We start from the raw sequence: 15,513 nt of genomic DNA on the forward strand, positions 1-15,513 counted from the left end.
AAATAAAACCAATTAATATTTAATCGAGTTGAACGTAAAGTGGTGGATATGAAAACAAACACAAAATTACAATTTGTATTTTCTGCCATAACTCGGCTATTTGTTAACCGTTTTAATAAATGAAATGTCATTTACTTCAAAATAAAAGGTTTAATATTTTACCAAAAACATAAATTTTGATAAAACTTATATTTATGGAGATTTAACGTTCTGTAAAAAAACATGGGCGCCATTTTATAATTCGTGAAGGTATTTAAGTTCGGATTTTTTGCCAATTTTAATACTTTATTCCAAAGACTTTACAGAATACTAATGTGATTCCTCTATCCAAAATTGAGATATAAATTTTTATATAAAAATAAAAAAAATGATCGAGGGGAAGAACTTGCTATAAGAAATTGCTATTTTCCCTAAGGAAATTTTTTGTTCAGTTTTACAAGTACAACCGAAAAATTATAGCCAGCCCACCATTTTAGAAATACTCTTCTTTATATTTATTTTCATCTAATTAATGATACAGATTTAAATAATGATGTTTCCTGTGACGTTTCTAAGAAACCATCTTCTTACAATATTTTTAACTCATGAATATTGATTAGTATATATTTATGTAAAACGCCATTTGACCAATGGTCGTAATTCTCCTAGCTTCTAAATGCCACAAGTCAGATATTTTTATTTTATAAGTTACCTTTTTATAATTTCTATAGTTCTAGATCATAGGCAGAATAAAGATGCCTCCTTGATTACATATTATATATTTGGAGAGTAATAGGTACTTAAATTAAGAAGTTGTACTCTGAGGCAGTCTAAAGTTGAGTACAACTTTAACTAAATTTGCCATTGATTTTTTCGTTGTTCACAAATTACACAAGATTCAAGGTTCATCTTTTTTACTTATTTTGCTCCATTAGATGTTCATAATTTTCTTCTTTTAAATTTGTTATTAATATACCACTAGTTGATGAGAGATAAAGACTAAATACTATCAGAAAATTTTATGAGCTGTCTGCTTTATTTTGAAAAATGAAATAATCACCGGTTGATATAAAATATTATTACATCTATTAGGTACTCATTTTAACAGCCACCCGCCAACTGTATTACATCATTAATTTAATAATTAACGGTAATCTAAAATAATACTGCTTATTTTACACATTAAACATATCATTACATGAAATATAGAGTAATAAATTTTATCATTAACTTTGCCTCTGTTAACGTTATAGTTCCCATTATATCTGTGTAATTTGTTAATAAACAATGTGTTGGCGGTGAAAATGATGTGTAATAAATATATATATAATGTGTAATATATATATGTAATATATATATACATATATATAATCAGTTTTCCAACATTACGACTTTTTGAAGCAAATTAAATTTTATTATCTTACCCCATAATTCAAGGCCAACATCAAATTATTGAAATTTTAATGTATTTCATTGAAGCCATTTTCTGGTAAAGTTATGTTATTTTAGTTTTAATTAGTTTCTAAATAGTTGTCTCTAATGAATACTTGTCATACGAAAAATCGGGTGGAAAGACAACAAATAAAAACCAGTAATTTGTAAAAAAATATGCAGAGGATTAACATAAAGAGACTACTATTGAGCGTGACATAAGGCACTGAGGAATACAAAAATATCTAATTTTAAATATAAGTATTTCAATCAATGGTTTTTCCAATTTTATTGAAGTATTACTTAAAATGTACAAGGCATTAAATTATTACTTTATAATAATCCAGAAGTAAGCAATGATATCCTTAGGTGATTAAAGAAATCTTCATTTCTTCGTCGTATGAAAAAAAAATTACAAAACTATAAGAGAAACTAATTCCCTTTTTGTTATTTATCATCGGCATGAGTGAATATCTGTAATAAACAGTGCTTGCATAAAGGTAAAAAATCATACCTAGGTGGTACTGAGAAACTCCTTTTCTTGTTACTAGTTATGAATTGGTATTCTAGATGTCATAGAAAATGGCTTTGGAATAAAATATACTGAGATAAGAACGCAAGCTCCCTCATGTAATTTCCAACTTATATTATATAGTAACATATAAATATCAGAAAACCAAACATATACTATTCTCTATAGCAGATAAAAAAAGGAACATACAGAACGCATGCGTAGATGGCGATATATTCGAAGCACTTTGTAGTTTCAGGTATTTATTTAGGCAGTGTGGATAGATAATGATAAAAGTATTAACACAACAATTCGAGATAGGATTTAAGTAAAAAATACAGCTTATCCTGCAAATAGAGAGCTGCTGAGAAGCAAGCTAATCAATCATAATACAAAAATGAAAATATATGAATTGCTAATTAGACCAGCTGTCACGTATAGAAAGAAGTGAAATGTGAACACTGCCAAAAGGTAAGCAAGAAGCGCTGAGAAGATTTGAAACAAAAATCATACGAAGTTTACATGAACAATTAAGAGAAATGATATAAATTAAAATATGAAATCATCAATTAGAGAGAATGATATAGGAAGAAATAGATATAACGGGAAAATAGAGTATACATTTTACGATTCATAAAAGGGCAATGAATATGCTGGCTTGGTCAAGTGGAACGAATGGATGAAAAGCGCATGAAAAAGAAAAAACTTAAAAGAAGAGGTATATAAGAGGGAAGAAACAGCCGCCCGTGAATAAGATGGATGGACGGACGGGCGGATGTATGGATGGATGGATGGATGGATGGATGGTGTTCTTGATGATTTTGGAAGGATAGATGTGGTAGAATATATTAAAATGGCGATGAGTAGGGAAGGTTTAGAGAATTGGTGATAATGGCCTAAGCTCACATTGACTGCACTGCTGAAGTAATATAAAGTAATATAAAATTTAAAAAATTAATTCTAGACTTATAATTCAAGAAATATTTTTATTTAAAAACCTTCGAAAAATAGAATAATACAAATAACCAAAATGTAAAAATGTTGAGCTTTAATAATGAAAGAATTAGGCTGTTAAAATTTCAAATGTTTGATAACATTAAGAAATATCAAAAGTGAGTCAAAATAAGTAATATTATACAGAAAAATATGAATGTTTTTTATTCGCCTAACATTAAGTTCATATTTTAAATAATTCTTTAACAATTTTATTAAAAGACTCCCAATTATTAATTTTAGTGTAACAAATAAAACATGAAAGCCACTAAGGGGAAGAACAGAGTTCTTTAAAATGTAGTGCACTATAAAATAAGCAGCTTATCAAATATTAAATAAAAATCGAAATTGAATTACTTCAAAGAATATAGAACTACAAAATAAATTATTCCTTTAAACTTCCATGATGGAGTTTTAGTGTTTCAGCCTTTCTTCCTTTGGATTCCGGGTTTGAATCCTAGTAGTGATTTATTGTGCTTGGCACAAGATTTTTATTTTAGTATTCCTATGTATAAATCTAAAGCTTATGTAGTCAATAAGCAAAACATAAAATAAATTCCTAATATGCACATTTGAGAGTTAATACTATTTTAATTGATAAATGGAAATGTTAAGAAATAATATTTTAAAGTTTAGAATTATATAATTGAGTATAACAAGTAAAAAAAATGCATCAAAAAGCGCAAGATGAAAAAACGCGAAAATCATATTGAATATAATTTACAATGAGTAGAAGATTACGAATGGATAAGAACTTCATCAAATTAAGCAATAACAAAACACTGTTAACAATATATCAGGAAAATTTTTTAATCAATTTTTACAAAAAATTCGTACAACTGAAAAGTTTCATAAGTGCAACGAATATATTTTATACATCTCATTAAATAAAAAGATTAAGTAGAAGAAAATTTGATAAAAATATCTGGATATTTTCGTCGCCTTTTATATTTTGATATTTGTAGAGACCTACGTGAGGTAGATATCGAAAATACATTATTAATAGGACGAACATCTGTTTCACATGAAGCATTCTACTCGTGTATCACGGACGATTCCATTTTGTACTATAAAATTTTACTACAGATGGTTTTATATATATGCATTATAATAGTGAAATCAACGTGTTAATTTATAATATTTATAAAATTAAATTTATTTGCTTGATAATTTTATTTTGTAAATTTAATACATACTTATAGTAATATACATCTAGATTAATTCAACTGAAATCACAGAATAATTTATAAATATTTAAAGTATTAGTCTCTAAAAAATTTTATAGATTTGATTATATAGATACAATATCAAGAAGCTAGACAACTGAGCAATTTCCTAGTGTAGCGTTTGCATTAATATGATATTAAGATCTATTTTATTTTTGTTGTTAATGTAAAAAATTTATTTACTTTCAAATTTGGCTGAATTTTCTTTTCGACAGGAAAGACTATATATATATATATATATATATATATATATAATTTATAAATAAAATGATGCCAACTTTTCAATATAAAACTCCAATTTTAACGCACGTTAATCACAAAAATATAAGTTTTTATTCCACTTTCATTCTTGACACAGGCTATAGCTGTAATGTGATGCTTTAAGTTTTAACGTTCATCCAAAATGATGCTTTAAGTTTTAACGTTAATCCAAAACTTACTATTCCAAAGATGAATTTTTCTAGTTTCTGACCATACAGAATATTGTGTAATTGTGAAAACACAGAAAGACTACTTTTATAAGATTAATTTCCTGGTCGTTTATTACGTCGGAATCCTAATCATTTAATCTTGCCACAAAAACTTCAAAGTTAAACTATATGTAATATTTTGTTCGTGTATGTGAAGAAACTTAGGTACTGACTTAACTTTACTACTATTCAAAAAATTAAGTTATTCAAAAAATCAGTTATCAAATCGACATAATTTTTATTATGTATAATTACCATTTTATGCGTGAACCTTTACAATTACACAGCAATAGATAAATTTTTATTTTACTCATTCTTATCTTGTCTATATTTATAGATAAATCTATGTTTTTATGTACTAATAATTTCTGCTTATTTTATCATTAATGGTAGTTATTTCACTGTTAAAAAAAAAAAATATTCTTAAGTAATTAAAATAAGAGGATGCATAACGAAAATATATTATTATCTTGTATGAAACAAACAAACGTTGTTATTAGGTATGCATTAGGGGCACTTTTTTTATTTATGTGAAATCGCCAAAAAATTGGTTTGTAAGTAAAATACAAACACATTATAACAGACAGAGCCTTATACTTCTTTCTGAAACTTTCTACTTTAATTCAGTAATACGTATATTAAAGGATTTATTTTACATGAACCACTGATAGGTGAAAGACACGTAAAGTTTCACAGATGAAGTTAATGCCGAAGTTTTAATACGAATGGATTAGTACAAAATTTTATACTTGTAGTATATACCTAGAACTTCACGTTTAATTAAAAATAAACGTAATTACAACCTAAACCTCCCAAGCCCAGTTAGTGGAGATAAAGGATGATATACGAGTATTAAAAGTACCCAATTTAATTTTTAATACATGTTTTACATTTCTTCATCTTTTATTTCATTCATTTCTATGCCATTTAAGTGAAACCTCACTGAAGTTTTAAAACTACTGGTAAATATATTAAAAATAAAGATATTGACACTATATGGGCGTATAAAAACAATTACATAAAGTTTAAAACTTTAATTTTAAAGAATCTTCACTAATTTTTTATTTTTTTTAAACAATAATAATAACAGTAACAATAATTTCTAATCTGTCAGTTGCTAATTCCTTTCCCAATTTAGAATCAAAGGATGAGTTGCTCAAAAATACCATCCAATGCTTTGCAGTTTATGGAATGACTATCGACATAATCGTTACATAAATCTCGTCTTAGTTATCTTTTTCTGGAACTGATCGAAATATTTTACTCTGCTAGAATAGAAACTGTAATCATAGCAAGGACTCTGAGCATTGTAGCGAATTAATTAATTTAATACAATATATAACCATTAATTCATAATGTTTATAAAAGGTAGACAATGTCATCAATCTTATTACAATGACTAAAAAAAAAAGGAAAACGCAATTTGTTTTTAAATATTAAGGATTGAATTAATATTATTATGCACTATTTAGAGCAAAATTTAAAAATAAAACAAAAATTTTAATAAAAATATTTGGTTTCAATTTAATTCCCTTGTTCAGCTGATGTTTTTAACTTAAAATTAGGCAGTAAAATTGGTAAAAAAAAATTAAAATTCTTAGTGAAAGATGTTAGCCTTTAATGAAATTACGATTTTATTATCAAAATGATATTGATGATACGTAATGTACCCTTTTTTTTATAAAAGCAAAAATATTTTTAAATTTTCAACTCCAGACATGATGTAAGTCATAAATTTGACTTACAAAAGTAAGTCATAAATTGATGTGGATGATAAATTTTGTACTGAAAGCCCTGGCAGTTAGCCGATTTTTAGAGGTAAACATTTTAGAGATTTTAGCTACGTATCTTATTTTCGAATTGGCTAATAATAAAGAATGATTTGCAGTTATGTGTAAATGCGTCAGTTGACCTTAAACTAATCCAACTGGAAAAAAGAGGAAGATATGTGACTTGCAATTCTGCTTTAACTAAAAAGTTTGATCGAAAACTTACTGTCAAGAAGACACCTCAAGTTTGACTTAAATGTTCAGTGGGTGTAAAGAAAACTTTATTTGCATGGAGTTGTATTTTAAATCCCATAAATCAACCAAAAAGTAATTGAACCAGTTCAACGAGTGAACAGTTTGTTAGACATTTCATATTATTGTGAGAATGTATTACTTATTTCAAATACATCGCTATCAAAATCAATTCATATTGTTATAAATAATGCTTTAATAATTGTATATTTATTCATTAGTGTTTCATAGATAAAATAATATAATATTAACTTTCTTGTTACAAATAAAACAGCTGGTTTTTCGTTATTATTGCGATCGACTAAATGTTTTTCCAAACTTTCTCATGACTTATGTATGTTAGGATTAATAACTAACTTTAAACAGAAATGTTAATTTTTTCAGAAAAATCATCTGGGCCAAGGTGAAAATTATATCAAATTACAGCTGGTCTAGTAGAGGCATTCATGGTTTTATCAATCTGATACACAAATATCATAACCAATAAAGTGAAAAATATTATTCAGGTTCCGCAGACAATCCCCCTTTTTAAAAATTTTTCCGATTTCTTCTATATTAATACTAGATACAATTGGGTTTTCAATATTAAAACTTAATATTTTAATATTATATAACCTAAGCACTGTTCTACTCAGCCCTCTTTATTTAAAGGCATCAAGGATTTTTTGTTGGATGGATTATTTACTTCAATAAGTCCGGTCGATTCGGTCCAATTTTATTCAACAAGGCTAAGATGAAAAGTTTCTAAACACATTTTTTTATAAAATGGCGGATCCCATTTTGGCTTGTTTGGTCAAATGAAAGCCAAATCAAGGAAAGGTTTGGACATATAGAAGAGCCATTCGAAAAGTTCTCGGCCTGATAAAAGTCTAAGAAAATATATATATTTTTTGCAAAGTATTTTTCATATTAAAATTCAGTACATTGGTGACAATTACTTTCCGAGTTTCTAATATCCTTTTACAATGCTACAAAATAAGCAATTGTCACAGTTTTACCATCATAACTTGAAATGAATCTTCATCCAGCAAGCCATTTTTTAGGTTTAGGAAGTGGAAGTAATAGCTGATAACCAAATTCGGGGAATACAGCGCATGCAGAAGCACATAAAAGCATAATTCGTGATATTTTGCAGTCAGTAGCCTAAAACAAGTGTGAAAGCGCATTATTGTGGTAAAAGAACAGTTATCTTTTGGCCAGATGTAGACGGTTAACCCGAGTTGAATTCTTTAGTAAGTCCGGTAATAAAGCATAATACTTCTACGTGACGGTCCTTCATTTCTATACAGGTACTCTATGAACACCACACTCTGCGAATCCCAAAAGAAGAGTAGCGACGGCTTTTCTATAGGAGGAATTGTTTTCGGCTTTTTGGACCACTTTTACCAGCTATCTCTCCCATACTGTGTGAACTTATCAAAAATTCATTTTCTTTTTCTACTTCTTGGGGCTGGGTTTGCTTTGAATACAAAACAAACCCAGCAGGGGTTCAGGGGGAATCCCCCTCTTTACTTATTCCGCCATTTTATACGGATAATTCTGATCAACATCTCTGAAACCGCACGCTACGCCCGTTTAATCTGCAGCATAGTTTCCAAGATCTTATCGAAGTAAGCATCGTGAATTCATTCTGGCATACTTCCCTGTAAGAAACACAGCCACTCAGACACTGTTTGGCGGTTCCCTTCCTTACAGAATAATAAAACTGAAAGAAGGATCTCAATATCCGCCACACAGGTATGCTTTAAAGCAACCATTATCGGTCTGAAACTGAGTCAATTCATTTCCCAGTTCCCCGTCTTTGCAGTTCAGCCATCTCTGGAACTTAGCAACACACCATGTAAAATATCATATACTTAACAAGTACCATAGTCATTTAGTCATACTTGCCCCATCTCTGTCTCAGACCGAACAAATTTTTATATATATATATATATATATATATTTACGCACACATATATAGAGAGAGCGAGAAACATGTTTGTGGCAAGTTCCAACCATTTTGCTCAACGGGTTTTGGAGATATGAGGAAAAAGCTGGGTACAATTAATTTTCAATAATCCCTTACACATACACCCATCTAATCTAAAATTTAAAATTTAAAATAACTTAATAAGTAATTTCATCGTAATACACTTAAAATTTCTATCACCTACAAAGTAAGCCATTAAAATTGGCATAAACTAGCTCATCACATTTTTTAATGCAGTCTCAAATTTAATGCCATAAATGACCCATACTCGTATAATGAAATACGCATATTTTGAGACGTATTCAGGGAATTTATGTGGAACAGCTTCGGAGAAATTCAACAAAATACACGATTACATATTTCACTACGTACATTTTCCAGAAATTTTTGTAATAGTTTTATAAACATTTGGCCTTTGGGGGTAGTTTTGAAACATCGACGTTATCAAAATACATAAAATTTTTACCGATTGCAACAGATTTATTCACAGCTATGTTGCTGCTACAGTAATAAAATGACAGGTGGAAAAGTGTAAATTATACTGAATTGTTATTTTTTTTGTAATATTACATCAAAAATAGTTTTCATAGTTAATATGAATAAATATCAGAAATTCTGGTGAAATCATTTCATTCAATACTTGTATCTAGATAAAATACGAGCACAAGTAAAAGTATGACCAAATTCATAATATTAAAATAAAAAAAGTATTTTTAAGAATTCCAAATTTATAAGAAATACCTACAAACAATTGCAAAAAAATCCCCTCCATATATCAATATTTAATATGTCATATTATGCCTTGATGATTAGTTTTATATTTTTATTTTGCTTTATAATGCATAATAAAATTGTTAATGGTAAAAATTTAAATACTGCAACTTTATTTTATGTTCTTTTTTACATTAACCTACGAATCTCATTTCAATATTGAAATCTAAAAAAAATAATACATTATATTGCCACATTTTAATCTAACTTGATTCCGTATTCTTATAAAACGCGAAATAAATCTTTCAAAAAATATGCCGTATTAGTTATTAACATAGCTTCTAATTGTTCCCTTTTTAGGACAAACGGTTTTTTAATCTTGGATCTTTCCTGGTATGCCACCCGCATCCTGATTTTTGTTATCTTTCGCGGATTTATATAGTGTTATGTTATAATATCGTTTAAATAATTTTATTAAATGATTAAATAATGTCGTTAATGAGTAATTTTCTAAAACTGATACCTGTGTTGGCCTTTACGGTTTACAGATATGATAAAGATCTAGGATTTTCTATCCGAAAGCAATATTAAAATCTCATTGTTCAGTGCGCAAAAATTAATGTAGCAATATAATAATGTTTCTTTATTCTGTGTAATGTATAAATTAGTTAGTTAGTTAACATTTGTTGAATATATAAAATATGTGAGTAAATCGTGTTCCATAGTCTTTAAAAATATTTGATAGGTTATTTTTTTCCGTAGCTAAATCTACTTTTGAATCTAATTACAAAATGGAAGTGAAATTTTGGTAAATTTTAATTTTGTTAATATTCTGCCATTGTACTTTTCTCTTTGAAATTGATGTTTCGTTAGTTTCTGCGCACACTGTAAAACATTTATTAAAAATCGTTATTACGACTATATACCAACTACATACCAGTATATACATATAATTGTATACAACCTTATGAGCTAAACTTTGTCCTGCTTTATTGTAAACTAGCAAAGTTCGAGTAAAATAGTACTTAGCTTCGATTTGGATAGTTATAGGTTTCGTACACAGTGAATCTCGTATGTAAAAATATAATTCATACATAATGCTTGAAAATAGAGTGCTGAGTGCATAACAGGAAAGACCCCTACTACTTGCCTTTTTCAAGAAATAACTTTGTTAGCCCGGAAAATTATTGTTTTAAAAACAAATAAACTAGTATTATTGTTTTGAAATGCATTACTTTAAAAGTGCATGAAGTCTTATTATGTACTTAATGTATGAAGAAGAAATAGAGACACATGTCCTATGTGAATGTGTTCTTTCAGGACACATGTTCTAATTTTGAAAATAATGAAAAAAATCATAAAACAGAGGTCTCTCATTTTTGTTTAGCCTCCGAAACAACCGTAAGATATTACTTCAGAAGATGAATGAGGATGGTGTGTGAACATAAATAAAGTGATCTGTAGTCTTGTAGAGTCTCATATGGACCATTCCAGAGATTTGTGGTTAATTGAAATCCAACCACCAAAGTAAACCGGTATCTACGATCTAGTACTCAAATCTGTATGAAAATAACTGCCTTTACTAGGATTTGGACCTAAGAACTCTCGACTTCGAAATCAGCTGATTTGGGACGACGAATACGGCACTAGATCAATCCGGTGAGTTGCTCTGGAAAATGTAGGTCTGGAAACTTTTGTTTCCAGATTTCAGTTCTTATAATTAAAAACAAACCCTACTGCAATTTTTGGGACCCAAATTAAGAAGTAAAGTTGATGGTTATATGTGCAATTTGAGCTGCGAAATAGAATTTGAGCTGGGAGTTCCCAATACTGTAACTTAAACCCTTTTTTTAGTTAGCCGTAACGCTAAAACAATTCGTTTCCAGAACGATGTTTATATTATCTTTTTTCCATTATTTTCACTACTAAAACATGTTCTGAAAGTACTCCAATTCGTTGTGGGACACTCCGTGTATATATATATATATATATATATATATATATATATATATATATGTATCTTTGTGTGTGCGCGGGTGTGTGTTATAGTACAATTAAATAACTGTACAAGAGGTACGAAGTATTAATTTCAATAATTTTTTTAAATATTTTTAACATTAAACAGATCTTTCCTACATAAATTCTGCGGGAAGAACATTTATTTTAAGGATCACTTAAAGAAGAAATACATTTGTTGGTGTGGGCTTAATAACACAAACTATCAAATTATTGATTTCTTACAAAAATCGATTCATATTAAAATCAAAATTTTAAATCATCCTTTTTTCTTAGTTCAATCGTCATTTTTATGAAAAATTACTCCAATAATAATTGGATTAATTTTTCATAAAAATTCGTATGTATATTTTCTTATTTAGGTCATCAATTAGAATACTGAAGATTTTTAATTTATTTTTGAGTACAAACATTCCTTATTAATATAATGATTACTTAAATATAGTCCCGAAAACATTTATAAAATCTGTTTTTGCACATAAAAACAACAAACGTTAAAAAAAACTGAAAAATATGCAGTATATTACTATAAATAAATATCCTTTAAATTTTATTTGTTTTTATTTAAAGATAAATTCCAGTAATGAAATTAAATTTTGTAGTCTGAAATAGAAAATCCGAGGTTCATTTCAAACACCTTACACTATAAATATTGTTTAATATTATCACAATGAATTTCATTATAATATTTAATATTACGATGTTTTATTATATTCATAAAATATCCAGTGTAAAACTAGGTTTATGTGTGGTAAATAACATTTCTTACACAAATCTCCATAAGTGGTTGGAAAATTGTTAAGTAAAAAACCTGGACCATAATTTTAATTCTTTTTATAAATCTAATAAAAAAAATAAGAAAATACGTAACTGAAATTAAAAATTGCATATTTCAAAAAGTATACGTTTTTGAATTTAATAAATTTAATTTTCTGATGGAATTCTGCGATTTGTAATGATTTTGATTTATTTATAGTATTACCTTTTTTAATTTTTTAGTTACAAGTTTTTTTTGCACAGCCGTATCTACCATATAAACTATTTTATGTAAGCTTGAATAATATTTTTCGTTACTTCATTCTATTATTTCAAAGGAGTATTTTATAATTCAAAAAGTTACAAAAATAAAATGTTTAAAAACACTACATTTTAAAAGTTTGAATAGTTCTCAGAAAAATAAAGAAATAAAAATATTGTTTAAGATAGAATTTGTTTAATTATATCTTTTTTATTACATAAATACAACCAAAACCATTTATATTTATACAAGGGCATTACATTAATGCATACGTATTCAATTGCATTAGATGACATGATATGTTTCAAAATCACACTGCTTGTATATAGGATCATATGAGTGTGTTTGTGTGTATTTTACGTAGGTTTGTATTTATAAACACCTACATGTAATGTGCATATATATTTATTCCCTAAGTGGCTGATAGATACCGCTGCATACAAGCATGATTTGACCCGTCGATATGGGCAAACGTCAAAAACTAACATGAAACATAGCTGACATACGAATGTTTCAGCTAATGTGATGTCACGATTTCATACAGAAATTTGTAACAAATAATCAGTATATTTTCATTAAAAACTTAAATTTTTTTTTTAAACAACTCAACTTTATTTTTAAACTTGTGATTTATATTTGTAAGTAATAATAATAATAAAAACATTGCTTTAATGATAAGTAATTATTAACTTTAATTTATTAACTTTTAAGTTTTAATAATAACATTATTATTGTATTTCATCGTTGATTTTATGAAGATAAAAGATAAGAAAGAAAATAATAATTGTAAATAATTTATCACGTTTAATAAAACACAATTTAATTCAAAATTTTATTGCTAATTTATGTTTGATTCATATTTAAGGAAATACTAAAAATTTAAGGAAAACATTGATTTTCAAAACAATCTGGAATACAGCTTATTTAAAATAATTAAATTATTTTCCAAAAAATTCTACCCCAATGAAGCAAAAAGTTTTAAACAAAAAAAAAAAGAGAATATGTCGTAAGGAATTTTCTAAAATTTATTTAAATTTTGTTATAATAATCCATTTGACATTTAAAATTAATTAAAATAATAAATAATCACTGGTGTTTATTTTTTTTACAGTTTTTGCTCGTCCTGCTGAACTACAAACGTGAGTTGAATTAATCGGGTTAGAAACCTAATCCCACTAGCATTTGCAATTAATTTCAAATCAATTATATATCTAGTAAATTCCTAGCTTTTCCTAATATTGCTAAATTACCTTTAAATCAACTTGTAATTTTATCCTTCAAAATTATATATATATATATATTAAAATGATTTCATATCGTTTAACATTATTATATTTCAGCGTGTTAAAAAAAACAATTTTAAAAATACTCTTTTAATTGATAACTTAGAATTTGGTAACCATAAAAAAAATCTTATCTTTAAATAGTTTTATCTTTATAAAAATTCGAATTTGTATAACCTGTTAAATACTATTATTTTTTTTTGCGGCTGTTGAGTGTTGCACTTAATTTGAATTAAAGCTTTGGTCATTTTTATTACAATTACTAATACTCCCGGTTTTTTTTACCTGTTTTTGCAATAATTTGATTTCATAAATGTTATATTACCTTAAGATATTTAATAATTTGATTTATTGTAACTTAAATAACATAACTTATTAAACAACCATGAGTTGCATTAGGAAATACCTTAGAAAAACTAAACATCAGAAAATTTTAAAACAACCACGGAGGCGTTAAGAAAGATAGAAAAGATATTTTTGAGAGTTATGTCACACAAATTGATACAAAATAAGTGCATTACAAATAAAGTTTTGTTGATTTCCGAGTTATTATTTTATTTAAGATTCATTTAAATAAAATCAATAAATACAATTCATAAAATGTAGTAAATTTTTTCAGTTTTCCCTGTAATACCATTTCCACTTACCGTAAATTTGATTAAAAAACAAATAAAAATTAAATTTTTTATCTTAAATACAATATCTGTTGCTTTCTGTTGATTAATTATTCTTCCAAACTTATGAAAGTGTCATTTTCTATATGGCAGCCGTTTATTAATTTTACTACTCAGTTCTCAATGTAGATAAGAAATTTTATTTTTCCTTATTTATTTATATTTCTATAACCGTAAGTGCATAACTTAATAATTTGTATCAACAAAGGATCGTAAACGAAAAAAAAATGGATAAAACGTTTATTAAATCTTGATTGTTTATTAGGAGTAATATACGCGCATATTAAAGTATATAATTCATAGTTACTCAACTGTCTAACTGATATTTAGTAAAACTATTAGATAATTATAAATTTTTGTAGCTAAACATCACATAATTGTATAATAGAGTTAAATCAATTTATAATAAATTATTACTTACTTTTTTGTTTATTTTTATTATAATTCAGTTTTTATCGCCTAAAACGACGAGGCATTATTGAAAATAAACATAATGTAAAGATTTTGTACTTGACTGTAACATTAAGAAAATTAATTTTGTTATATATATATATATATATATATATATATATATTACATCAGTGAAATGGAGACAAAAATATGGATAAAATAGGTACGCGCAAAACAAGCAGGGTCTATGATTTACAGTTTATATATAAAACTCAGAAATTAGTAGATAATCAATGAATATTTCCGTAGATAAAATAAACTTAATTTAATCTTATACTCATTCCACTAGCAGTGTTGTATTATATTAAATTAGAGGAATGTTAATTTTGCAGAATCTTAAAGCTTTATATTCTTTCGCGTCGCAATGCATGACTTACGTGCGTCAAAACCCATGTGCATTTCAACCATAGAATCATTTAACATTTCACTTCCAGGTTAGTAAAATAAAGTGATAAACAACTGGATTGAAGTTTGAAATAGCTATCATTAATTCACATGGGTCATAAAACGCATAAAATAAAACGCTGTAGGATGCCATAAATTCATTTTAAAATTACCTTGATTTATCGTTAACGAATAAATCTATTAATTAGTAAAAAAATTAAGAGGTATGGAAAGAAATTTTTTTTAAATGCAATTTTTTTTATCAATAACTTAGCAAACATTTTTATATTACCTAAAAAAAGATTAGGACGAACATAATTTCCGATTCTTGGTGAAATTACGTTATCTACCTAATTTACAATAATACAATTTCC

The sequence above is a fragment of the Lycorma delicatula genome, chromosome 1 (genome assembly GCF_047948215.1).
Source record: "Lycorma delicatula isolate Av1 chromosome 1, ASM4794821v1, whole genome shotgun sequence".
In the NCBI taxonomy this organism is placed as follows: Eukaryota; Metazoa; Arthropoda; class Insecta; order Hemiptera; family Fulgoridae; genus Lycorma; species Lycorma delicatula.